Source organism: Ambystoma mexicanum, chromosome 12 (genome assembly GCF_040938575.1).
Source record: "Ambystoma mexicanum isolate Mex_15411 chromosome 12, UKY_AmexF1_1, whole genome shotgun sequence".
Lineage (NCBI taxonomy): Eukaryota > Metazoa > Chordata > Amphibia > Caudata > Ambystomatidae > Ambystoma > Ambystoma mexicanum.
Window position 1 is genome coordinate 565,533,662 of NC_090936.1, and position 26,443 is coordinate 565,560,104.

Consider the following 26,443-nt stretch of genomic DNA (forward strand, 5'->3'; position numbering starts at 1 on the left):
GTGCTTGCGTCCAAGGCGACCAGTTGCCCATGAGCTATCCTCCCGAGACTTCTAGAGGGGCTTGGGTGGCTCTCATTTATAGAAACACATTCAATATGCATGTTGCTAGAATTAGTCTGCACTGGAAGTGTTGGAGGAATAGCCGGGGTTAAAGGCGTTGGCGCATCCATTTTGTGCCGTGTTACTCAATAACCGTTAGTGTAGTGGGTGTCATACTCAGATGTCCAAAACAGCTAGCACACAGGATCACCAATAAGACCCCTTGTAAAACAAAAAAAAATTGTAGCACTCCCTACGTGTGGATCAAAGAGCTTATGCCCCACAGTCTCCACACGCCACAACCTAACAAAAGGTAAGGAGGAGTTAGCTGACCCGAGATTCCTCGGTTCCTTGTGGATATATCACGGGATGCAATGATGCACTGCAAAATCAAAGTGAACTTTAAATTACTGGTGCCCAGCAAGATTGTGTAGGTTCTATATGAGTGTAAGTCCAGCACACAGTAATGACTTCCGACAACAGCACACAGTGGCAAGAATTTGCAGTTTATTCAAAGTGTCAAACCGTGCTCACCTGTGGTCTGTGGACTGCAGACTGCTTTCCACTTGTCAGACCACTTCTGGGCCGCTTCACGGTCCCACAAGGTTTTGTAGTTAGAACGGGGGGTGGAGCACACGTCGCTCGACACAGCGTTCCCTTTAGGTTTAAAGGCACAGTGCCTTGCTGCAAGCCAGATGATTTCCACAGGTATTTTCAGTGAAACAAATAACAAAGTAACATGTTTCGCCTTCCTCAAAGATTCTCTGGCAAGCGAGCAGTGGACTGCAGACTGCTTTCCACTTGTCAGACAACTTTGTCTTTTCCCTCTTATGATAGTGCCAAAGGTGCTGGGGCTGCTTCCAGTAGCAGTCATGATGTGTCTGTTGCTGCCATCATAGAGAGAGAGGATGAGGCTGATGATGTCCAATCCCATGTATCCTCTATTTCCTCTGAGGCTGAGGCTGAGGTTGTGTTAGATCTCAAGAGACTGAAGCTTAGGCTGAGAGAAAAATAACTTGAATTTACCATAGCTAAGCTTGAGATGGAAAAGTTGGAAAAACAAAAAGATAGGGAGCATCAGTTAGAGCTTGCCAAGCTTCAAGCTGCCAACAGTTCCTCAAGGGGACTCGGGAATGGCTCTGGTTCCTCCTCACATCCTAGATTTCCTAAAGATCTGCTCTGTGTGTATGATGAGTGAAATGACATAATGGACTGGCTGATTGCTTTTGGGTATGCTTGTGAGGTGGAAGAAGTAGTAGATGCTGATAAGATTGCTTGGTTACTCAGTAGACTGCCCCACTCCGGCTGCAGTGCCATTGTGTAAATGTCAAAGACTGAGAGAAAAGACTTTGCAAAATTGAAGCAAACCCTGATCTTAAAGTTTGGGAAGACTCCTGCCCATAACTTGAAAAGATTCAAGGAGTACAAGAAAAGAGAAGGTAGTACTTGCGTCACCTATGTAACCGGATCTTAAAATAACTTGACTTTGTGGGTGGAAGGTTATAAAGTTACCACTTTTGAAGGCATGATTAATTTGGTCATGCTGGAACATATTTTTGCCTCATGTTCCCCTGAGCATAAGCAGCATCTGCTGACTCTAAGGAGATAGATCCTAAGAGGTTAGTCACTGCAGCAGATTTATGGGTATCCCACAGGGTGTCCCATAAGGACAAGCCTACTTCTGGGAAGCAGGAAGAAAGGAAGACGCAGAAGGATAAGAAGGGTAGTTCCACTGAAGAATCTTCATCCCAACAGGTACATAACATGTGTGTAAAGGGTAAGTCACATGACCATGTACAGGGTAGTGGGACTAATAATCCCAAGCACAACTCTGGTTATAACAAGCCTCCCTATGTCCCAAGACCCAGTGGATCTTGTGTGGCTTGTGGAGCAAATTACCATGTGAAGGGCAACCCCAGATATAAGGTCAACACCTTGGGGTCCACTCTGTGAATCTGGATTTCCACCATGAGGAGGAAGAAATACTCACAGGGACATCCTTCTCTTCTGACTCCTTCCCCAGTGGGATAGGTTCAGAAGTCGTTTTAGTTTCCCTTGTATCCTGGGAACCTAGAATGTCTGAGGCGTATGCCTCCATCCCTGATAATACTAAGCACTACTTTAAGGATAGTGTCCTGGTAGATGGTGTAGAAACGTCTTCCATTAGGGAGAATGGGGCCAGCAGAACTATAGTGGATTCCACTTTGGTTAATTCTGAGGAGCTGGCCAGATCCCCTCTGATGCCCACTAAGTTAGCTAATGGTCCCCCTCCCATGTTTCCAGTTATGCCTGTAACTCTAGCTGTGAATGGTTCAGAAGTCAGGATACATGTAAGTGTTCAGAGGCAAGTCCCTGGAAGAGTCCTGCTGTGAAATGATCTCTGAGACTTAGGTCTTGTGGGAGATACAGCAGAGGGACCCTGCACTAGGTCTCAAACAAAGGCTGCCAAGGCCAATTCCAAGGCCGAGCCCAAGCCAAAGGGGGAAACTCAAGGCTAAAAACACAAGAGAGGGAAAGAAAATATTCCCCCCAACTCACCTATCACTGAGGTGGAGGGAGTTGGCCAAGTTCGTGAACCTGATTAGGAAGAGGAGCTGCCTGAATTATTTGACCCCAATGCCCTTCCTGAGTTGCAGAGTTTGCTTTCAGAAGGTGGTCCTGGTAGGGAAGAATTCAGTAAGGGCCAACGTGAGTGCCCATCTTGGGAAGGCCTTAGGAGACAGACCTGTTCCCAGCTTGGGGGTGAACCTCCTGGAAAACACAGAATGTATTGGGAAGGTGGGCTACTATATAGTGAGCCAACAGTCCACTGAAGGATACCATAGGAGGTTGGTGGTCCCCCTTCAAGGGAAACCCTTCCTCCTTCAGCTGGCACATGAGGTCCTCCTTGCAGGTCATCTTGGTATCAATTAGACAAAGGAGAGATTATCCATGCACTTCTACTGGCCCAAGATGGGGGTCCAGGTAGAAGGTCACTGCAGGAGTTGTCATTCTTGCCAAATCTCTGTGGCAGAACAATTCAGGCTCCATTGGTACCATCCCCAGTAGTGGATATACCATTTGACAAGATAGGGACATTGTTAGTTCCCTTGACCCTCCAAAATCCTCTAGCAGCAGGTTCATCCTGGTGGTAGTTGCCATGTCACCAGCTATCCTGAAGCCATCCCACTGAAGACAGTAAATGACAAATCAGTTGCTAAAGATTTACTTGGCATGTTCACTAGGGTTGGCTTCCCTAAAGAATCTGTGTGTGACAGAGGCAGCAACTTTATGTCCAAAAATATTCAGGTAATGTAGAAGGAGTGTGGGGCTCCTATACGTTTTCATCAGCTTATCATCCACAAACAAATGGCTTAGTTGAGAGGTTTAATAGGACCTTCAAAAGTATGATAGGAGCTCTGGAGGAGCCTCAAAGAAGAAAGTGGGATCATCTTTTACCATGCTTATTATTTCCCCACTGAGAGGTCCCTCAGAAAGGCGTTGATTTTAATGCCTTTCAACTGCTCTTTGGTCACCCTAGCAGGGGACCCCTAGCTATAGTTAAGGAAGGATGGGAGTTTTCCACTCACCTTGTCACTACACATGTGTGGACTATGTGCTTGGGTTAAGGAGTCAGGTCTTAGTAAAACATTGGTATGACTAGAAGGCTTCACTTCTACATTTCCCCACGGTCAAGAAGTCCTGATCATGAATCCCATAAGGCCTAAGGCCCTACAGGATATGTAGTTAGGCCCTTACAAATTTGTGGAGCAACTTGGTGAGGTAAACTATTTAGTGGACTTTGGAAGGCCTGGTGAAGCCACAAAAGTGTTCCATGTAAATACGCTGAAGACATTCACCCCAAGGGTGGAAATGGCTAATCTGCTCTTGTCATCAGACAGAGAGGAAGATGGATCTGAACCCCTCCCTGACATGTTCAAAGGCAGTCCCTCAGAAGGCCCCATTGAGGGTGGCAAATTGGCCCCTTAGCTCTCTCCTATGCAACAGGGTGAGGTGAGAAGTCTGCTGAGGCAATTCTCCTCCTTTTTCTCACTCACTCCAGGTTAGACACCTTGGTGCAAACATGACATTAACACTGGAGATAGTGTGCCTACCAAAATTAGGAGCTATAGGATGTCAGACAAAGTTAGGTCCCACATGAAGTCTGAGGTCAACAAGATGTTGGATCTTGGGGTGATTGAACCCTCTAGTAGTCCATGGTCCAGTCCTGTGGTTCTGGTACCAATGGCAGGTACCTCTGATTTGAGGTTCTGTGGGGATTACAGGGCTATGAGTACTGTCACCAAGACAGATGCTCACTCCCTACCAAGAACAGATGAATTGGTAGACAAGCTAGGTGATGCAAAGTACCTGAGCACCTTTGATCTCAGTGCAGGGTATTGGCAAATATCCCTGACAGAAAGTGCCAAGGAGAAGACATCATTTTCAACTCCCTAAGGGCTTTACCAGTTCAGGGTAATGCCATTTGGAGGTTGGTTGATCATGTTTTGAATGGGTTGGATGAATTCTGTATTTCATATCTGGATGATATAGCAGTCTTCAACCCCACTTGGGAACATCTAAAACACCTTGGGATTGTGTTACAGGCTCTTCAGAAGGCCCACCTGACCATAAAGGCCAGCAAGTGCCAAATTGGTCAGGGTTCAGTGGTCTACCTTGGCCATGAGGCTGGTGGAGGTAAAATACAGCATCTTCCCAGCAAAGTACAAGCAGTATACGACTGGCCTACCACCACAACCCAAACCCAAGTGAGAGCTTCCCTGGCACACACTGAGTACTACAGGAACTTCATTGCAGACTATGGTACCATAGCTGCCCTCCTGACTGCCCTCACTTCTCCAAAGAAACCCAAGATGGTCTCTTGGGCTGAAGAGTGTGAGAAGGCCCTTCAAGGCTTAAAGCACTCCTTGTACCAGGCCCCTGTTCTTTGGGCCCCTGACTAGTCATTTCACAGCCAGATGAGAAAGGCAGGGAACACCCTATTGGGTTTGACAGTCACCAGCTAAAAGACAGAGAGCTCAGGTGGTCTACTTTAGAAAAATAATGTTTTTCTGTTGTGTGGACCTTAAGGAGGCTGAGGCCCTACCTCTATGGGACCCACTTCACTGTGCGGACTGACCATAAGCTGATGAACATGAAGGGAGAGAATCCTAAGTTGCTCAGGTGGTCCATTAGCCTCCAAGACTCTGACTTCACTATTGAGCATAGGCCAGGTGTCCAACATAGCAATGCTGATGGGTTGTCCATAATGTTTAACTGGCCTGAACATGAGACTCATCCAGGGCTGGATTAAGTCCCCCTGTCCTTAGTCTTGAGGGGGCAAGTGTTACGTAACATTACACGTACTACTGTTTTACCTCTATATTTGCGTATCCCTCAACGTTTTGCTTTTGTTTCAGCCTCCTGTCCTGACATTTTACCAATGGAGCACAGCCTTCGGCTGCACTCCACTGGGGTTTAGCTCATCGTTCTGGGGAAACTGACTTGTCCTTCTGACAGTCAGCATTGAGAAACATTGTTTCCCTGAGACTTATGACTTTGTTGCCACTTTTAGCAACTGTATTTCACTGTGCAAAGTGCATTACAGTACAATGCAATGGGGTCCTTGCGTCTTCGGGCCATAGACATCCGTTAAGGTTTTTTTGGTAACTGGACAACGTGCCAAAGAGAAGTCTGGTGGCAGCAGATGCTTTTTTTGTGTATTTTTACATTTCTTTACAGAGCCATACCGCACTTACCGCATTTGGCTCATGACTGTGACTAGTGTCCGTCATGGCCATGCCATGAGGTCTTTTGTCTTCTCCTTTGGCCATTTTGTCCGTTGGCCTTCCCCTTGCTCTTTGCAAACCGAGGAGTCCTTATTTGGGTGTGCAGTCTCCCACGAAAGCCGGTGCTTTTCATGGGCTAATGCATGTCACATGTGTGTGTACCCAGGAAGTGGGCTGGGACTGTCTGGTCCCAATCCACACGACTGGTGCCAGGATGTCTGTTGTGCACGAGAACATGAGAGCCACAGTGGTCCCTGCTAAGACCACTGCTGGCGTGCCCGAGTAGGGCAGATCTCCTGATTAGCCAGCTGGGGCGCGAGCACTCACTGGACTTTGGGATATGAGCAGGGGCTCTGAGTGCACATCTGCAGATCATCCTGAGGTTGAATCAATCTCTACAAAGAGCCAAGTATCCTAAGAAGCTAAGAAGATCCAAGAACAGTCCGGATCCACAAAGAGAAGGTTTGGCACCCTGAGACCGCTGTCGTCCCAGATGAGCCCTGCTTCGCACTCAATCTCTGAAGACCCTTTTGAGTGGTGGAACCAATCACTCTCAAGGTCTCCTTGGTGCCCTGCAAACGAGCCTTCACGGAAGTGTCCCTGGGCCCTCCAGTGTACTGACCAGCTTGTACCTTGGTACCCATGCTGGATCGTTGCTCCATCGAGTTTCATCTCGAGCTTTGGGAGAACCCTAGTTCGCACTGCTAGGCAACTTCTTGCCAAATCTCGTCATCCCTACTGCTTTGGGAGAGAAGCATGCGTCAGTCCGTGAGACTTGGGGGGCACCTGTGTCACTGTGTGACAGTGGTGGTTGAAGCTGGCTACTTTCCCGCCTTTCTTCATGTCTCCAGAGACAGCTGCATCAGTGTTTTCTTTGTCCTGCATTTGAGACAAGAGATACAGCTCCTTATGTAAATCAGACCGGCATCCGCACCCGCAGCGTCTGTGCCCTTTGAAGAGTAACCAAGGAGGGGATTTTGTAGTCCAGGCGACCTTCTTCAAACCTGTTAAGTTTAAACCCGGAGTGAGCTAAGGGTGGTGAGTAATCATACCACTTACCAGTGGCCCCTAGTTCATCCATCTCTTTTTACGCACTAAGGATCCCTTGCGGTTCTTGTCTTGACTTTGGTTTGCTCTGGCTTCTTATAGTTGTCCAGAAGTTGGGGACAGCTTTGTTCTCCATAGCAGACCCACCTCTGACTCTTGGAACCGAATTCCTCACACTCTAGTGTCCTCTTCTAACTTTTCATTCCCATGAAGTTTGCCCCTTGTGAGCTTTACGCATCGACGAGCGCTTTTACGCACGAACATACCAAGGCTTCCAATCTTCATAGGGCTGGACTTCTAAAGTTAGGGATACCCCTAGTGTGTGTTTAAGTAGTAGTATTACTGTGTTCTGCATATTCACTTGTGTTTGTTAAAGGCCTAATAAATTGTATATGTTTGATATAGTACTGTCTAACTGTCTAAGAGTAATTCTTGTGTCCTTCTGTGTGTGCTCATCCACTACTCTGGAGATTTAGCATTGACTGCTCTCCAAGCTACTTTGAATTGTCCTGGCCAACTTCTCAGAAATGTTCCCTGTTTCACTAAACAAGGGTGGTCTCCTGAAGCAGAGTTGAGAATTCCATTCTAACAATGCACGAGCTCCGTGTGTCTGGAATGGCTTGCCATCCTAAATATAAGCCATCCCGTTTGCCTGATTTTAAGAGAGCTGTTAAAACGTATTTGTTCAACAAGATATATTCATTGTTGTCTCCTTTCTTGACCAATGTTCTCTCACAACGACTTCCCGCGTGCTGTGTATTCCTTTGGCTCTCCATAAGTGTTTCTGTGTTGTAAGAATTAAATAATAATAATAATGTTGTCAACGGAGGGAGAACCGTTAACAGAGAAAAAGTCATATGACCAAGAAATGTTTTTGTGACCAACAGTGTTGCTACATGAAGTTGTTCCAGTGAAGGAATTCCCTCATATAGATTTGCAGCATTACATTGATACTGACTTTATTGACCAATCCGTTAATGTTTGGGGGAAGACCAAGGGTATAGTAGAGGAGATACCTTTTAGCCCATCTCAGGCGCATGTTTCAAAGTTAGCAGCCTGTTTCTGGCAGTAAAGTGTGAGGTGGCCTTGAGAGCTCAGGGTCACCGTCCACTATGTAATGTTGGTGTACGGGGCAGTGCGTGGAGGATTTCCTGGATAACCCCACCATGCAAAATGTTTGTTGGGGGGCCCTTATCATATTGCGCAGTAACCTTCCCATGTCCATTTAAGAGGGGCTCTTACCTGTGTGACACATTTAAACCTCAAACACCCTTGTGATACACAGTTCCAAAAGTTAACTAAAGTAAGCAGAAGCCCCATCTTCTGTGTGGTATTTTTGTATAATGGTTACACACTCTGTCAGTAGACGACTGGGGTGGAAGGTTTTGCTGAGTCAGGCACTTAAAGTTAAGGCAGCATATACTGCTTTTCACATGCAAACACTTTGAACAGGCAACCATGCACCAATGGACCTTTGCTGCATTGATTCAAATATGTGGCTGAACAATACTTTATGTAAACTTGGGAAGCAGAGTTCCTCTAGAGAATCCCCATTCCTGACATTCGCAAAGTGCAATACAATTCCAAGATGGAGGCTGGCCTTTCTCAAGGCCTGGTCTGCATCCCTGTGCAGGAAAGGGTGGGAGCACAGAGGCAGCGGAGAAGTAACAGACAGTTGTAACTAAGCAAATCCATTTCCGAGTCTGAAGAGAAAAGACACCTTAACATGATTACGTGAGAGCAGTCCCGGAACACAGGGCCAGTCCTCTCTATAAGCCACATACTTGCAGATACTAGTGTAGTTGTTTGAAGGTAGAAGATGAGCTTTAGGGAGTTGGAAGCGGGAATAGGAGGAAATTGAGGTGGAGCCGTTGGAAGGAAGTAGGAAATAGTTAACCGGAGGGCAGGTGATGAGGAGGGAGGTGGTGAAGGGGAAGGGGGTGAAGAGGTGGTGGTGAGGAGTGAGGAGGTGGAGAGTTGGAACATTTTAATGAGACAAGTGGTTGGAGGGAGAGCTAAAGGAGGAGGGAAAGGGGAAAGTAATATGCAAGAAGTTGGAGGTGATATCAAGAGAGGTGAGGAAGAGTGTATTTAGGAGGAGGTTGCAGAAAATATTAAGAGAGTGAAGGAGGGGTGTCTTCAGGAGTAGTTTGGATTAGGCATCAAGAGAGGAGAAGAGGAGAGTTTTGTGACGAATCGAGGGAATTTGCCCCTTCTCCCCTGGGGGAGCACCCCTCCCTGTGAGGCTAGGGAGGTGAGCCCACTCAGCAACACCCTCCCTAGGGAATTGAGACAAGTGGGAACTTAACGGGAGAGACTCCCCCATTGGGGACAAGGAGTCCCATTCCTGTGAGGAACTCCCTAAATCATTGAACATGATGGCATACATAGGACTATCTCATATATCAAATGGTTTCAAGTCCCAAGCCTTGACCGAAGAGAAAAATAACATACCATTATACAGAAGAAAAGGAACTCACCCCTTTAAATAAATACCTCCAAATAACTGGGACGAGTACGTAAGAAAAAGTTTACATGCCGAATGAAGGTGATATGATAAGATTATTTATATAGGGCCTATACACAACATGTTTCAAAGCGCTTCAAGGCAAGGGAGGGAACAAGGGAAAATACAGTGACATTCTTACAGGCCATGAACAGTAAGGATGTGAAATTAACTATCGTACTCAGCCTGACAACATTTCAGATAGTGCAAGAGCTAAGACATAGATAAGAAAGGGAGGGGAAGAGTAGGAAGGAAATGGAAACAGACAGGCGACTACCGTATTAGGCCTGACAACATTTCTGATACAGCATGAGAAAAACAAAAGGTGAGGGAGAAGGGTGCAGAAAGGGAGGGGAGGAACAAAACAAGCGACTATCGTACTAGGTCTAACAACATTTCAGATAGTGCTGGAGGGGGGGGGACAAGTATGGGGAGGATGAGACAGATGAGGTTGCTATCATACTAGGTCCTGGGACAATTCTGATAGAGTAAGTGTATAGAAGAAAGTAAGGGGAGGAGGAGATAGGAAAAGGGAGAGGAGGAGAGAACAGAGTAAGCAGTCAAAAAGAGTGGAGAAGCAAGAGGGAGAGCGAATACAATTGCAGAAGTCAGCAGTAACACATAGGGCCTCATTACGAGAATCCCGCTAAAAACAGAGTCATTACCGGCATGGAGGTAATAGCGTGTCCGTGCACCCTTGACGCCGCTAATAGCGGCTGATTACGAGTGCGCACAAACCCCCATGCCGGTAATGGCTGCACCGCCATGCCGCTAAAGGCCCTCCAACCCCGCGATAGCACCATCACGGGACCCGCCGATAACACCTCCATCATGGAGCAACCCCTTAATAACCACCCGGTAATATCATGCTAATACCGGGCTCATAATACCGGATCCGGAAGTAACGTCATCGTGTCGGAACTGGAAATTCGCCGGCGGCCATCTTTAAAAACACAATCCATTGCAATCCTCACAATCCAGCAGTGCTACAGAGTAGAGACCAGGGCCATACCATTCAGCATGCCCAAGGCTACCCGCAAGACTACCCCCCGCCTGTGCAAGAAGAGCTTCTCTGATGAGGAGCTGAACATGCTGGCTGATACTCTTGCAGCCCATGCAGGTTTTCCACACGGTCCCAGTGCTTAGCGCAGTACTGACACATAACCATCAATGTCCCTGTGGTTCAGAAGTAATCGTCAATCAGTGATTGGCGTACAGCACGGCCATCTTGTGCATCATGTATGACAGCATGACACAGACAATGGTGATCTTTGCCACCTTCTCAGAGCCATAAAGGAGTGCTCCACCAGACCTGCTTAGGCAGCGGAACCGTGCCTCCAACAGGCCAAAGGTCTGCTCAATCATAACACGGTACGGGTATGAACCCGATTGTACTCCTCTTCATGCCTGTTATGCGGCTTTCATACAGGGGTAAGTTGCCACGGCTTCAAGGGATAGCCTCCATCACCTGCATGGGAGCACAAAGAGGTATGTGTGAGGCAATCTGAGCTGACGCCTTTAGGATTAATGGCCATGGCTGCAGTTGTTTGGTGTTGACATGCACATGTCCCTGGATGTATGCAAACAGGTTCATTTGATGCATTGTGTACTGCACAATGGTCTACTATTGTGGATTGCGTTGTACAGATGATGCAGGGTGTTCACTTGCATGCTGATGCGGATGTACTATGTCTTGCCACCCATTATTGCAGTGTATGCTACTCTGTACCTAATCATACTAGCGGCATTGCCACAGTTGTAATCATGTTTAGTCATGCATCGCTTGACATTCCCATGATGGCCTGCTTGTGCGTCTGGCATGTTGTCATTGATGTGCGTCATTGTGCTTATGTATGGCATTGATGTGTCATGTTGAGGTTGGGATGTTCAGGAAACAGTTTTTAGCTCTGAGTGCATTGTCCACTCATCGCCCAATCCCACCCAGGTGGAGTATGCACCCCCCCAATCCCACCCAGGTGGAGTATGCATCCCCCCCACCTCACAACCCCAATGCACTGCCATGTCCCAGTCAGACAATTTACCGAGCAGCCAGCCATGTCGTCCAGCATGCCGCTCCATGTAGCGGGGTATTGTGGAGTTACACAGCAGCATGGCATCATGTGTAGATCTGAGATATCGGGTGCAGCAATGTGTGATGATCTTGCTGGAGTCACATACCATCTGCACATTGATGGAGTGGTATTGCTTGCGATTGCGGTACACCAACTCATTGGCATGAGGGGCCACCAATTCTACATGGGTGCAGTCGAGGGCACCAACGCAATTGGGCATGCCTGCCAGTGCACGGAAGCCTACTTTGGTGTCAGCGAGCTCCTGGCCAGTCCGTGGTAGGGAAATGTGGATGCTTGCATGCTTCAGGAGGGCATCAAGCACTTTGGTCAGCATGCGAGACAAGTGTGGTTGTGATATGCCATGCAGCTGCCCCACTGTGAGCTGATAGATGCTTGTGGCCAGGAAATGGAGCACAGACACCACCTTTAGTAGAGGGATCCCCCTCTATGGCAGTGCAGATTTCTATCAGGCTGACGATGTTGTCATGTATCATGTCCACTATGGTGGTGATGATGTCCCAGTCCAACCGGTACAGGGTGTGGATCTGCTCAGGGGTTATATTGAATGGACTGGGTCTAATGCGAGGGATTGGTGACTGCCTACGTGGTACCACTGGCTGCACTGGTGGAACTAGCTGGGCCTGTCTCACCAGCCTTCTCCTCCTGCGTCTCCTCTGTGCTACCTGTTGTTGTTGTTGTTGTAGTTGTTGTTGCTGTTGTTGTAGCAGCAGTACAGGCATGTCCTCCAGCCCCATGATTGCAACAGCTAGTGGGATCATTTTGGTGAAGGGAGGGGTGTGGTGTGTGGGTGTACTCCTTTTGTACTGGGACAGGTTCCATTGACTCCACCTGTGGTGATTGTGTGCACCTGTGGCAATTGCCTGCCCTGCAGGTTGCTATTTACGGGTGATCCGCGATGCCTGTATTGCTGCCGCCGTCGTGCAGGCCCTAATTACCACCTTCGGGATGCCGGTAAGTGCATGCCCGCGTAACTTGTGATGTCCTCCTATAAGCGGCATCCCGGTATTGGCGCCGCGAAGGGGTGCGTGTCCCCGCGCATGCCGGTAAGAAGGGGCACGGTGTGGGAGGTGGCGGTATTGGCGGGTTGTCAGCTCGTAATGGCCCGGACCCGTTAACGATGCCGGTAATTCCATTCCGTCTTCCTTTTTTCATTACCTCCATACTCGTAATGAGGCCCATAATGTTGCAAGCCAGGATACAAGATGAAGATGGGAACAGCAATGTTCAGGGCCACCATGAGTACAAGATGCAAAGGAAGTCCAGCATGAGAGTTGAGAAAGGGTGACGTACTGTGAATCAATGAAATCCATAAAAGTCAAATCCATCATTGGCCACAAGACGGCGATGGTGAAACCAGAATGTATCCGCATAGACTCCTGCAGTAGGCTGGAAGAGGAGGGAGGGGGCAGGGTAGAAGAATCAAGCAAAACAGGCAACACCTGTGTGCGAGAAGGGGGGGCACAAGGGAATGTCACGGGGGGACCAGAGGGGGTGGTAATGGCCTGTAGGGAGAGAGGGAGTAAACACATGTTGTTGGTGCATGCTTATCTGCTGTCTGAGCAGGGTGTCGGGCCCTGGTTCCTCCTTGCCTGAACAGGTCCAAACAGGAATTGTCCTTTTCTTTGTCTGCCGTTCACTTCGGACCCCCAGGCGAGAGACGCCATTGATCTAAGAGTTAAGAGCAGGAAGGAAGAGGCAGGGCTAAGAAGGTGGGTGGTGCTTTGGCCAGGTGACCTAGATCCACTTGCACCTGCTACCCATCTGCAAAGGAAAAGAGGCTGGAGGGCTCCTTAAGAGGGAAAAAGAGCGGCAACCTGGAAGGCATCAGGTGGGCAGGGCTTAGGCCAGGTGACCTAAATCCACTTGTACCTGCTCCGCATCTGCAAAGGAAAAGAGTCTGGAGGGCTTGTTAAGTAGGGAAAAAGAGCAGCAACCAGGAAGGCACCAGGTGGGCAGGGCTTACTAAGTGGGGAAAGAGAGCGGCAACCAGGAAGGCACCAAGTGTGCGGGGCTTAGGCCAGGTGACCTAGAGCCACTTACACCTGCTCCCCATCTGCAAAGGAAAAAAGGCTGCAGAGCTCCTTAAGTAGGGAAAAAGAGCACCAACCAGGAAGGCACCAGGTGGGCGGGGCTTGCTAAGTGGGGAAAAAGAGAAGCAACCAGGAAGGCACAAGGTGGGCGGGGCTTAGGCCAGGTGACCTAGAGCCACTTGCACCTGCTCCCCATCTGCAAAGGAAAAGAGGCTGAAGGGCTCCTTAAGAGGGAAAAAGAGCGGCAACCAGGAAGGCACCAGGTGGGCGGGGCTTGCTAAGTGGGGAAAAAGAGCGGCAACAAGAAGGCACCAGGTGGGCGGGGCTTAGGCCAGATGACCTAGATCCACTTGCACCTGCTCCCCATCTGCAAAGGAAAACAGCCTGGAGGGAAAGTAGGGAAAAAAGAGCAGCAACCAGGAAGACTCGGTGAGGGAGAGGAATGCGTATGCAAGTAGGGGAGGCCACCTGGATACGTAACACCTGACAGAGGCAGAGTGAAAGAGTGCTGCATAGCCCACAATGAGCAGGCGAGCTCTGTATGGCAGATGGAGATGCTGGAAGCCCAGGGGTGCGAGAAGGGAGAAATAGGGGCAACGGAAGCCCAAACCTCAGTGGTGGCGTGACTTACGAGGAGTTTGTGGTGGGTAGTTTACCCATCCAACTACACCGAAACCACCAAGCAAGAACCGCAGCAAATCGTCCAGTTACCCATGGAGGTACCGAGACGCCGTGGAGGAGGAAGAGAACCACAGGGAGTGGATGTTAGCAAAAACAGACCGACGGTGCAGGGAATGAAAGAACAGGTCCCAGGCCAGTTCAGGCCCCGGAGACTTTCCCCCAGAGCAGTGAAGGTAACAGGGAGATTGGGAAGACCACAAGGCCAAAAGGGACTTGTTATGTAATCAGAGCTATTCGTCCCAGTATAAGTGATGAAAATCTGAAACACAAGCTAATTAATTTGAACTGTATTAATGTACAAGAGAAAGACCCAGAAGACCCTGACAGGGAAAGCAATAGTGCTTGGAAATCAAAATCCTGGGAAGAGTGAAAACTATCCCTTTATACAGAAAGGAAAGAGGAGAATATAAGCGAGAAAGATACAGAGGACCCTGACAGGGAAACCAATACTGCTTGGTAACCATTACAGTGAGAAGAGGGGAAACTATTCCATTATTCATCAAGGAAAGGGTGGTATATAACAGAGAGAGAACAATATGAGCAGAAGGTCAGAGAAACCCCAAAGATGAACAATATAGAAAAGAGACTATGCTGGAAAGAGCAGAACTATAATTGTACAGAAAGCAAGACACACACAGGAAAATATAATTTCCAAAGTTGCTTGAAGCCCATTAAGCCAGATCCAAAGATTTGACAAAGGTTAAAGAAAGACAGCACTGAAGAGGAGAGAAAAGACAACAAGATCCTGACAGAACTATATGAATTGATAAAGAAAGTAAGGAGACACTATTTAAAGGCATATTAACAAGAGATTGAAAGAAAGCACCTGAATGAGCTGTCACCAGGAGAAAGGAGTTATTCTCCTGACCTTAGTTTGATAGAATAGTGGTAGGGTCAGATTAGGGCTAATTTTGGATAGCAGACTTATTCCTTTTGGACATTCACTGATGACTAACCAGCACCTTAGTTATTGAGATAGGTAGGGAATAGCCCACAGTTATAGGAAAAGGTAGGCCTTTCTTAATAAATACATATTTGAAATGTCCTCTGAGTGTCCACGTTCTTCTTCTGATCCACCACAGTATTCAAGATAAAGTTGGAGAAGATGCTCAGAGAGTAGAGGAGTGTATCCAGAAGGAGGATGGAGTTGAAATCGGGAGATGAGAGGTGGAGTGCTATATGGATGTGGTCATTAGGAAAGTAGCAGTTGGGAGCAGCAATGAGCGGGGTTGGGAGAAAAGAGACATCTGGAGAAAAGAGTTGGGGTGTATGGAGGCAGTATCTAGAAGAGACACAGAGAGGAAAGGGGTGACAAGAACGAAGGAGGAGTTGTAGAAAATGAAGATAGGGAGGAAGAGGGGGGGATGGCAAAGAGGAAGCAGAATGAGTTGAGAAGGATCACGCATGCTAAAAGCCTGGAAGGAGATACTTGAGGAGGTACAGAGGCAGGAGCCTGTAGCATAGTATCAAGGAGGAACAGTAGTGAGAAGAGGGCAGGATCAGGAGAGGTCCACTTAGGTATGGGAATTTTGCGACTTGTCTAGGAGGTAGATAAGAATGAGGTGGGAGGAACAGTGACAGGGCCCTAGGGAGGTAATGAGTATCACTCCTTAAGGTCTTTAAAGAGCAAAACGTTGCCTGCCTCTTTGTGCTAGCTATGGAGGAGCCGTTATTATTGTTGAACATGGGGGCTATTTTTCCTTGCCTAGGTTGAATGCACACATAGAGCCCTAGTATTCCCAGCAGAGGGGTCTCCTAGGAAAAGAGGACAAGAAGCAGAGGAAGTGAATCTACAAAATGAAAAGCCAAGGAGGCAGTGTGGGGTCAGGCCCATCCCCAAGACTATGAGTAAGGATCTATTCTGGAGAGGAATCTCCAGATTGAAGAGTATGACTTGCAGACACTTTGTTGCTTCACCTCCAAGATCAAGGTAACTTGTTGTTGAGTTATTTTTTCCTCAGTGAGAAGTGATGAGACCTCCTGAGGATGCATCCCTTAATTGAGGTTTCGACATCAGAGACTTGCTCCCCAAACATAAGGATAAGCCATCCCGATTCTTGGTTAAGGAAGTCTAATGTGCAAGAGAGACAATTCCCTTTAATACCCTGGTTAGTTGCTTAATGAAAGCTCCTGAGGATCTGGAAGTGGTTCTGAGGCACTTTAATTATGTTGGACCACTGTTAAAAGTGTACTTAACAAATCTTTACTTGGTGTGTCTTCATTTGTCTGGTGTTGATCCCATTCAGCTTCTTGACATTCTGAAATCTCAAGCTAAAAACCGCAAATGGAAGATTGATGGAAATCAACATCTGGAGAAAAGGGCAGTACCAGACCAACTGCTTCAGGTTCCTGTGACAGTTGCAATGCTCATCACTTCAATTGTTATTATCCTTGAAGAGGCTGGTGTTAGAACTAAATGTGACAATACCAGATGGGGCTCAGCCTCAACTTCCTCCTCTGAGGGAAATATTGCTACCACAGTATGTGGTAGAGGAAATGTTGTACAAAGGCCAGTAGTCACACTGCAACCAACACAGATGATGATTGCTATGGGAGAATTCAGATACAACCTTAATGCATTCATTTGATCACAATGAATGGGAGAAATTATTGGGCCCCAAGAATCCTCTAATCAGACGCCTATATCATGGAACATGCCGTCAAGTCATCAAAGTCTGTTATGGACAAAGTCCATGGACAAGTCGACGCCGAAAACATCGACACCATTGGCCTCCAAGATACCGACTTCATCAACACCAAAATCAAGATTGGCGACGACTCCATCGGCCATCAACGCTTTTACCAGACATTCAAAAATCCTTTAAACCATTGCCAAAAAAGGATTTTTTTAAATCTCTCACCTCGATTTTATGAAGACTCTGAACCTACAGACGACAATAATCGGGTTAGAATATGGCACACCTAATGTTCCTGATAGTTTTATATCCAAGGAGCCTAGGATGCAGGACCTGTGTGATCATTTACAATCAGCCAGTGTGGTGGACACCTCTCCAGAAATGGATTTTGGCAAGCCAGACCCTGTGAAAGATCAAAGAAATATCGAGGCTTAATACCACATATTAGAAATAAGCTAGTCACGAGCTCAAAGGTACATGTACAGTTTATTTAACAGGCAGCTGTCTGGCTCTCAACACCCCACAATGTGCGCAAGCAGACACTGTGAAATGAGAGAGTGCTGGACATTTCAAAGAGACAGGTATTTATGCAGTTTTCCACAATCCGGACACATCGTCCAGCCCCTCTTCGTGTTATACATTTACCTAGGGTTTACAGCCAATCCACATAACTAATACATGTTTAAACATCTTTGCATAGTTCGATGTTTTCCCCAAACACTTCACATGTTTTTTCCACACATAAGACACAAAGGTAACATTCTTCATTTTACTTGCATGTATTTGTCTACCGCTTGTTTTTTAGCTTAAAGTCAGTTCAGTTTCAAGTAGAGAACACAAAGATTTCAGGTTCATTCAATGCGATTTACAGTATGCTGCGAATGTGCTTAGGCCAACATTCATTATCAGGCGGTATTATGCAAAATATACTTTTACACTGGCAGATCACACAGATGCCTCTTACAGACAATTAATGACCAAGGTCATTGATTTTCTTGGATGGAGCAGCCCTGCCCTCCCATTCGAATAGGATGACCTCACGGATATCCTGCACAAGGGTCCGCAAAGGGATCCAATCATGACATTTCATGTTGCTCTTCAAAAAAGAGTAAGTGCAAACTGGAAAGCACCAGAACCTAACCTGGCGGCCAAGACAAATTTGACTGAAAAATGTAAACCATCAAGTAGTGACCCCAGCTATTTGTCTAAGTACCCTACCACAGAAAGCCTGGTGGTGCAAGCAGTAACCTCTACATCCAAACAAGCTGCCTATCTGACCATTCCACCAGGTCGGGATGATAAGCGTATAGACGCCTGGTCAAAGAAAGTATTTTCTGCCAGGAGCATGGCTCTCAAGTCTGTCAACTCTACATGTGGCCTTGCAAAATGTACCTTCACCCTATCGGATTGTGTATCTATGGTGGCTGAACATATCCCCGAAGGGGAAGAAAGAGACGGCTTCCTGGCCATTGTAAATGATGGGAAAGAGGCCATGTGTGAGTCTCTACAGTTAGGTTTGGATTCTGCTGACAGTATCAGCAGTGCCATGGTGGCAAGTACCATGATACGCAGGTTTGCGTAGTTAAGGAAGTCTGGATTTGCACCGGACGTGCAGTCTAGACACCTTAATATGTCTTTTGACGGGTTTCATCTGTTTGTCAGCAAGGCTGACGAAAGCCTTGAGAAGCTGCAGACCTTGAAGGTGGCAGCCAAGTTTCTAGGTGCTGCCATAAGGCAGCCTTAGCCTTTTCACAACAGTGGACTATATTGGAGGGGTAGATCCTTTCACTTCTACTCCTCAGTTGGAAGAGTGAGAGGAGTACTGGCAAAAGAGGCCAAAGAAGAATCCCTCGTGGTGGACGAGGGAGAGGTGCAAAGCCTCCCCAAGCAGCTGCATCTTTACCATTAGCCGCCGCTTCAGCTGCCTCAAAACCTTTCTGAGGTCTTGACTAATGACACCCCGGTGGAAGGCAGACTGCTTGGGTATTAGAAACCATAGCCTAGGGTTACTGCCTCCCCTTCACTCAGAGACCTCAGAATCATCCACCGGGAAACCATTCATTAAAGGTTCCAGATCGATTCCTTTTGCAGGATATGTTGAGCCTGCTAGAGAAAGGTGATATAGAGCCAGTACCTGTAATGGAGAGGAACAAAGGACGGTATTCTTCATATGTCCTAATACACAAGAAAGGCAATGGACTGAGGCCCACCTTGGACTTGAGATACTTGAACAAGTTCCTCAGGAAGGACAATTTAAGGATGCTCACACTTTCTCAGATCCTTCAGGCCCTCCAGCTCCAGGATTGGATGGTGTCATCGGAACCTTCAGGATGCTTATTTTCATGTGCCAATCCACCTTAAGCAGAGAAAGTACCTGAGGTTTGCTGTTGGCGGTTTTCATTATCAGTTTTGAGTTCTGCCATCGGGCTGTCCTCTGCCCCAAAGGTATTCACCAAAATGGTGGCAGTGGTGGCAGTGAGTCTCAGGAGACGGGGGACTCACGTTTACCCCTACATGGGCGATTGGCTGATCAGGGTGAGTTCACCTGAACAAACCCTGGAACATCTCAGCGTAACCTGCCATCTCTCCACAAGCTGGTCTTCTCCCTCAATTACAAGAAATCCCACATAATGCCATCTCAAAAGCTTCAGTTCATTGGAGCAGTACTGGATGCATCCTTGGGAAAAACCTTGCCACCTGAAGTGAGGGCTCAACACATTCTGCAGATGGTAACCACATTTTGGAGTGCCCAGCATCTCCCGGCCTTTGACTTCATGAGGTTGCTCGCTCTCATGGCATCCTGCATTTTCTTGGTGCCAGAAGCTTGCCTGAGAATGAGATCCCTTCAATGGGCTCTCGGGACACAATGGTCTCAATTCTCGGGCAACATGTCAGACCTACTTCAGGTTCCAAACAGGGTTACACAGGCCTGCGAAGACAACATTCTGAAGGGAGAACCTTTTTTGCAACCATGGCCGGAGATAACGGTAGTTACGGATGCCTCACTCAATGGGTGGGGAGCCCATGCCAATGATCTGACAATCAGCAGTCGTTGGTCTCCATCAGAGTCCTAATTACATATCAACCTTTTGGAGCTGAGAGGAATCAGACTTGCGCTGAAGGCTTTTCTGCCCTCTGTACGGGGAAAGAATGTCCTGATAATGACGGACAACACAGTGGCCATGTACTACCTCAACAAAAGAGGAGGCGTAGGATCACTACCACCGTACAGAGAGGCAATGCAGCTCTGGTTCTGGGCAATACAAAAAGGAGTCTCCTTATCAGCAGTTCACCTAGCCGGAGTGGAGAATGCAGCACCAGATGCTCTGGGCAGGCAGAGCACAGTCGCCCACGAGTGGGAACTAACTCAGGAAGTCCTTAAACAGATCTTCACCCTTTGGGGAACCCCTCAAGTGGATCTGTTTGCGACCAATGTCAACCGGAAGTGCAAACTGTTCTGCTCCAGGGAATTTCCCCCAAGAGGAGCTCTGGGGGATGCGTTTGTAGTGGACTGGGAGTTTCCACTTCAGTACGCGTTTCCTCCAGCCCCCGTCATTCCTCACATGATCAGGAGGTTGAGAAAGTTTGGGAAGTCCGTGATCCTAATTGCTCCAGATTGGGCCAGGAGGACGTGGTACCCGGACCTTCTGGACATGTCCATCTGCCCTCCAAAACGTCTTCCACAAAGAGAGGACCTTCTCTCGTGAGAGGAGGGTCGGGTTCTCCATCCAGAGGTCAAGACACTTAACCTTCATGCATGGTTTCTGAGAGGTTGAGATATAAGTATTGGGACCTCCCGGATGACGTAATGGAGAATTTCCTTTTGGCCAGAAGACCAGCAACAAAATCCTTGTACTGCTACCATTGGAACACATTCTGAAGCTGGTTCAGGGATAAGAATGTGGATACTTTTCTATGCAAAACACCAGAGGTGTTATCTTTTCTGCTGCATTTGGCCAATCTGGGGCTCCAGGTTGGAACCAATAAAGGTTATTTGGCGGCGCTTTCCATCTTCAAGCACTCATCTGAGGAAATGTCATATTTCAAAATACCTTTTGGTAGTACAATTTCTAAAGGGGCTCACTAACGTGTTCCCCATCTCCTTTTCAAGTTCCTATTTGGGGCCTTAATTAATTTGAACATTTTTCGTGTGTGCACCATTTGAACCACTCAATTCATGCCCTTTAAGAGTACTAACATTCAAAGCCATCTTGTTAGTACCTTTAACATCAGCCCATAGGGTGAGTGAGTTGCAGGCACTATCTTCTAATTTACCTTTTATGTTTTTTTTATAAAGACAAGGTCATCCTTAAGGTCAAACCTTTATTTCTATCTAATATTATATCAGATTTTCATCTAGGACAAAGGTTAGTATTGCCTACCTTTTACCCACCACCTCATCCTGGCAAAGAAGAGGAAAGGTTACACAGACTTAGAAGGGCTCTAAGTTTCTACATTTCAAGAATGTCAAAAAAATGTCTAGATGACCAACTGTTTATAGGATATACTGGTCATAGACTGGGACATGCTGTAACTAAACAAACCTTGTCCAGATGGATTATATTAGCTATTACTGAATGCTATAGAGTGACCGGGAAAGATCCCCCAGAAGGCTTGAGAGCCCATTTCACTAGGGGCATGGCTACTTCTTCTGCTCTGCAAAGAGGGGTTCCCATAAAGGATATTTGTGAGGCAACCACTTGGTCTACTATTCACACTTTTACAAAACATTACTGCCTTGATTCCACCTTCAGCCAGGATGGAAGCTTGGAAAAAGCAGTCCTTCATTCAGTTCATAACAACCCTTGATTACAAAATCTGTACTCCTTCCGCCAAAACTAATATTGCTTTGGGAGTCTATCATAAGATGAGGAATATGTGGGGGGACACAATCCATTCGAAGAACAAGTTACTTATCCCTGGTAACATTCTTTCCACTGGATATTCCTCCCACATATTCCTCATTGCCTCTCCGAGCCTACCCCGCAGTAGAATTTCCGTGAATCACACTTTTACGCTCCTTCAGAGTCTGGTATGGTCTAAACCACATTAATGCTGGTATTTCTACTTTAAGAAAAAAACACAAAAAAACAGAACTGAAGCCAACAGTCGCTGCGCGTTCCATATATACATTCGATGACATCATCCTCGAGACGGAGGCCCTTGATGGACATTGAGTAAATCGCATCGAAGCACAGCTCCCTCTGCTGAAAACCTTTTTCCGAAGCAGCTGAAGCTGGATATAGGAGATATGATAAGAAGAGGAATACTTGGGAGGAACATCCAGTCTGTTGAGTTAGAGGGAACTCCCAGGTAGGTGTGGGCTACTAGGAGTTCATTGATCCAGAACTCATGGAAGGCTCATCTCCTTCCCTTTCCCCAAAACTAACGCAATCTTCTCATTGGTTCTGACAATGGCTACCCAACCCGAGGGTCCTGAACTGTGATTGGCTAGAGCTGTTGCCCCCAGGCTTGCAACAGAATCGGTTCTCAGCTCGGAGTGTACCAGGTAATAATCTGTCTGCATTCTAACATGTGTAAACCACCAGACACTATGAGTGCGCCCGTTCTCATCATAGGACTCTCAGCTTCTTCTGTAACAACTTTGTTGCAAGCCATTGTCTGGATCGTGAGACTGCTCTTGTTTCCCAGCTGCCAGTTTCAGTTGGCTCTAAGCCTTGCTGGATCACACATTCAGAGACTGTGTTTCTGAGCTCTGCAGCTCTGAATTAGTCTGATTTTCGCACCTTGAAACACTTGTGTATAGGCGCATTATAAATGCCATATAATATCATATCATTTTATGGTGAATTACTCATATTCTCAGTGTTAGTGTTACTGCAGTTCAGGGAACGGAATGTCACTGGTAACAAGGTGGCCTTGGCAGTAAGCCCTATCTCACACGATTGCTCCTATGTTCATGTTGAATTCAGCTCCTTTCAGCTTTTACTGAGACAATGGTGGCCTGCTGTAATTTTCCTAAAATCGAGGCAAGGCCTCTACTTAGTGTGTTACTCCATAATATCCTTAGGTTAAGGGTTTATGGCCGACAGATCCCTCAGGTGCTCCTGCCGCTCCATAGGGTTAGTTGCATATAAACAACTGCAAGCGTTTACACAGGATCTCTTGATTCTTGTGCGGTCTGCATTGCTGCGGTAAAGCTAATGGCAAAAATAATAAAGCAATGGCAGTATGTACATGTATCTGTCCTCTAACTCATAGAACTGACGCATATGTTCTTTGTGTATTTTGATACGTGTTTCCGTGTCCTGATGTTCGGATGGCACGTGTACTTCATGTCAAACATTGCAATGTCACGGTGTCTCTAATGACATTGGCATGTCTTCTTGGCGCTTCAGTTGAGGCTGTCAATTGAGGTGTCCCTGATAGCATCCAGGGGCTCTTCTTTTACCCTGGGCAAGGCCGGCACTGCTCCTGGGTTATAATGCTGACGGAGTGGGTACCTTTCGACATACTTGTCACTCACTGGGGCACTTGGAACCGGTGCAATTTGGTAAGTACGATCGCGGTTCTTACGGTTCTTCTTCCTGTTCGTATGTCGTACGGAGGGGGAGAGAGGGGTAGATTTCGCCCATCCCTCTTCAGTCCCCCCTCTGGTCGACTTGTTGACCACATCACGAAAGAACCACTCGTCTCCTTTTGGGCGCCATATCTTTGTTACTCCTCCGAGGTGTCCATAATAGTTTACATGATCATTGAAGGGTCAGTACATGTAAGCGCATGCTCCTTCAGGGTTACACCAAACCCACTTTCTTCATACTTCCTTGAGTCACTGGAGTTGTACACCTTTGTTCCTTCAGGGAAGAGGTCACACATTGCTATTCTCTCCCTTACTGTGTCTCTTTCCTTCACAATGTCATCCATCGTTCCTATATTCTCATCAATCAGAATTTGCATTCCTATTGCTGCCTCTGCTGTCTTCTTGCATTGTGCAATGCATGTCTTTATTCCACATAGGAAGCCGGTCCCTAGGACCAGGGCTCCCATTATTACCTTCAGTCCTTCTGCCAGCCATGATGGCATACACGATCATAGATACGTCAGACAGCTCTTGTCCTTCCCTGTTCCACGTGCTTTGTCCTCCATCTTCGCATGCATTTGCGCTAATTGTGCAACCGCATCTGAGAGTATCCGTTATCTTCATCGTTAGCAGGTATGAACATGCAACATGAACTCCCGGTCTTTGCGCAAACTCCTCCTTCCATAGCTGTGAGGAGATACAGAATGTATCTGTTCCGTAGTGCCACCAATCTTATTATTCAGAGCTCCTCTTTTATGGCATTGAACCCATTTACTGTCGAATTTATGGTTACCATCAACTACCAATGGGTTATTTGTATGGGTTATTTGTAACCATTTGGCGTTTGTATATTCTTGTACTCTGGGTATTAGTGCCCCCACCTCTTTATTCTCCTCAGTCCAATCTGTTTCTCTTCTTTCTTTGTTTGGGCTGTTCATGCTATCTTCAGTGATCTCTTCTTTCTTCTGTTGTTTTCCATCTTGGGGAAGTCGTCAAGCTTCGCGTCTTTCTTGGGTACCACCAACGAGGGTATGTTGATGTGTACCAGGGAACAGACCCCTCCCCAGTTAGGAGGCAGCTTCTCGTGTGCTCTGGACCCACACGCCCAGTAGTGACCCATGAGTACTGCTGTTCCTGCTCCCATTACCGGGATAATTTCAACCATCTTGCATCGTACATTCTCGCCAACTTCTTCATCGCCGTTGTGCTGGTAACACAGGGCTGGTGTCATCAGGGGAATTATTGGCATCGGTCCAGCTTCATTCTCTACCCATGTCACCAACTTTGCACTCCTGTCCCATTCCTTCAAACACTTGTCATTTTCTTCCTGCACTTTGCTCACTGGTGTTTTGGCTAGGGTCAGTACCTTGCTTCCCACTACTCCATCTCGCCAGCCATCATTAGTGTGTAAGCATCCATAGATCAGTATCTGTGATCTTTCCCAACACCCAGGTTCTCCTCGTATCTCCTTTACTCTTGTCCATGGACATGGTAATTCCTTCAGTGTGATAGACTTTGTCTCCCCTTTTTCTGGGCCCTCGTTTATGTACTGCAGCCCTTCATTGAGATGCCAGTAGTTGTTCATCATGGGTAATGTCTTGAAGTAATTGTCCTCATAGGGAAATGTTCCTTTGCACATCGATCTTAACGTTGCTGTTTTCTCTTGGAATCTTCCTTGCATTTGGAACATTGCGAGGTACATCAGGCATTGTGCCTTCGCTGCAGGAATTTCTGTGGCAATGAATGTTCTTGTTGCACTCATAGCGCAGGGGATTAAGGAGCAGACATAACAGCTCTCCCTGGTAGTGTCCCTACCCACTTTTGACATGTGTTTGTAGCACATGTTGTTGGATACTCATGCTGCATCTGTGAGATGCATGTTTACTCCCTTCATGTCTGCATCAACGCTGCGCTTACCTCTCCTTACCTTGTCAGCAGTGTCTCCTCTTCCATCTGACATGGTAGTTCCTCCTGCTTGGGTTGGGGTAATGTTAGTAGAGGGTACAGCGGCACTGCTCACCATTCCAGACAATTGCCACAGGACAGGATAACCCCCATTATACCACTAGTAATCAATAGACACACCAACATAATAAACATTTTTATTATTTCAGCCATGACCACTTACGCTGCTCGATCCTGGTAGCTGATGAGATGATAAAGTTTCCCAAGGCTTGGGCTAAGTACTCAATGAAAACGAGGAAGTATACTTCAGGGGATAGTGCTCTAAAGTGTCTGGGTCTTCTGACAGAGTGGATGAACTGGTTGGAAAATGCTTCTGTGTGGTCAATGGGAGGTAGCATTAGGATAACCCTCTAAACAGTTCTAACAACAGTCGCATCAACCTGCATGTGTGAGAAAGAGAGAGAGAGAACAAACAGTGTTACAGCTGTCGGGTGTACAAAATTTCAATTGCTGCTTCACAACCTGCATGTGCGGAAAAAGGTTAAGTCACGTAAAATTTGTTTCAGCTGTTTATGCACACGAGTATGCCTGTTGCTACTTCTGCTGCTTGGGAGCATCGGACCATAGGATGGCCATGTGTCCTTAACTCTGTTGAATTTGCATGCACTTGTGGTTGATCGAGATATGTTGCATTGGCCCTGTCAATCTCCGTCGCTGCACTGCTAGGCGAGGTCACCGCTTTGTAGGGCTTGATGTCCTGGACGTGATTCCAAACTCCTTTCCCTTCAAGTCGAACTGCTCGCTCTGTAATGGCCTCTACTCTGTGAGGTCCGTAAACCGAGGTGCATTCCAGCACCTAGTACATTTTTTAAGGAGACTAAGTCTCCTACTTGTACTGAGTGTTTAGTTGCAGTCTCTAATTCTGTAGTGTCAAAGTTCAGTTGTTCGTTGTCTTCAGGCCTGCCCTGTGTCCTCTGTATCTGGTGAGAGATAAAAGAAGCACTAGAAACCAGTGAAGTGACATAGTCATACATCTCTTGACCAAGTACCTCTGTACTACTCTCACAATCCTTCAATGCCCTAGTGGGAGGATCCAGGGGTAGATACAAGAGCCGTCCTGTCACCACCTATTGGGGCATTATATGGTGGTCGAATCCTGGTTTGTTGCGCAATTCAAACAGTGCCAATGGCAAGCAG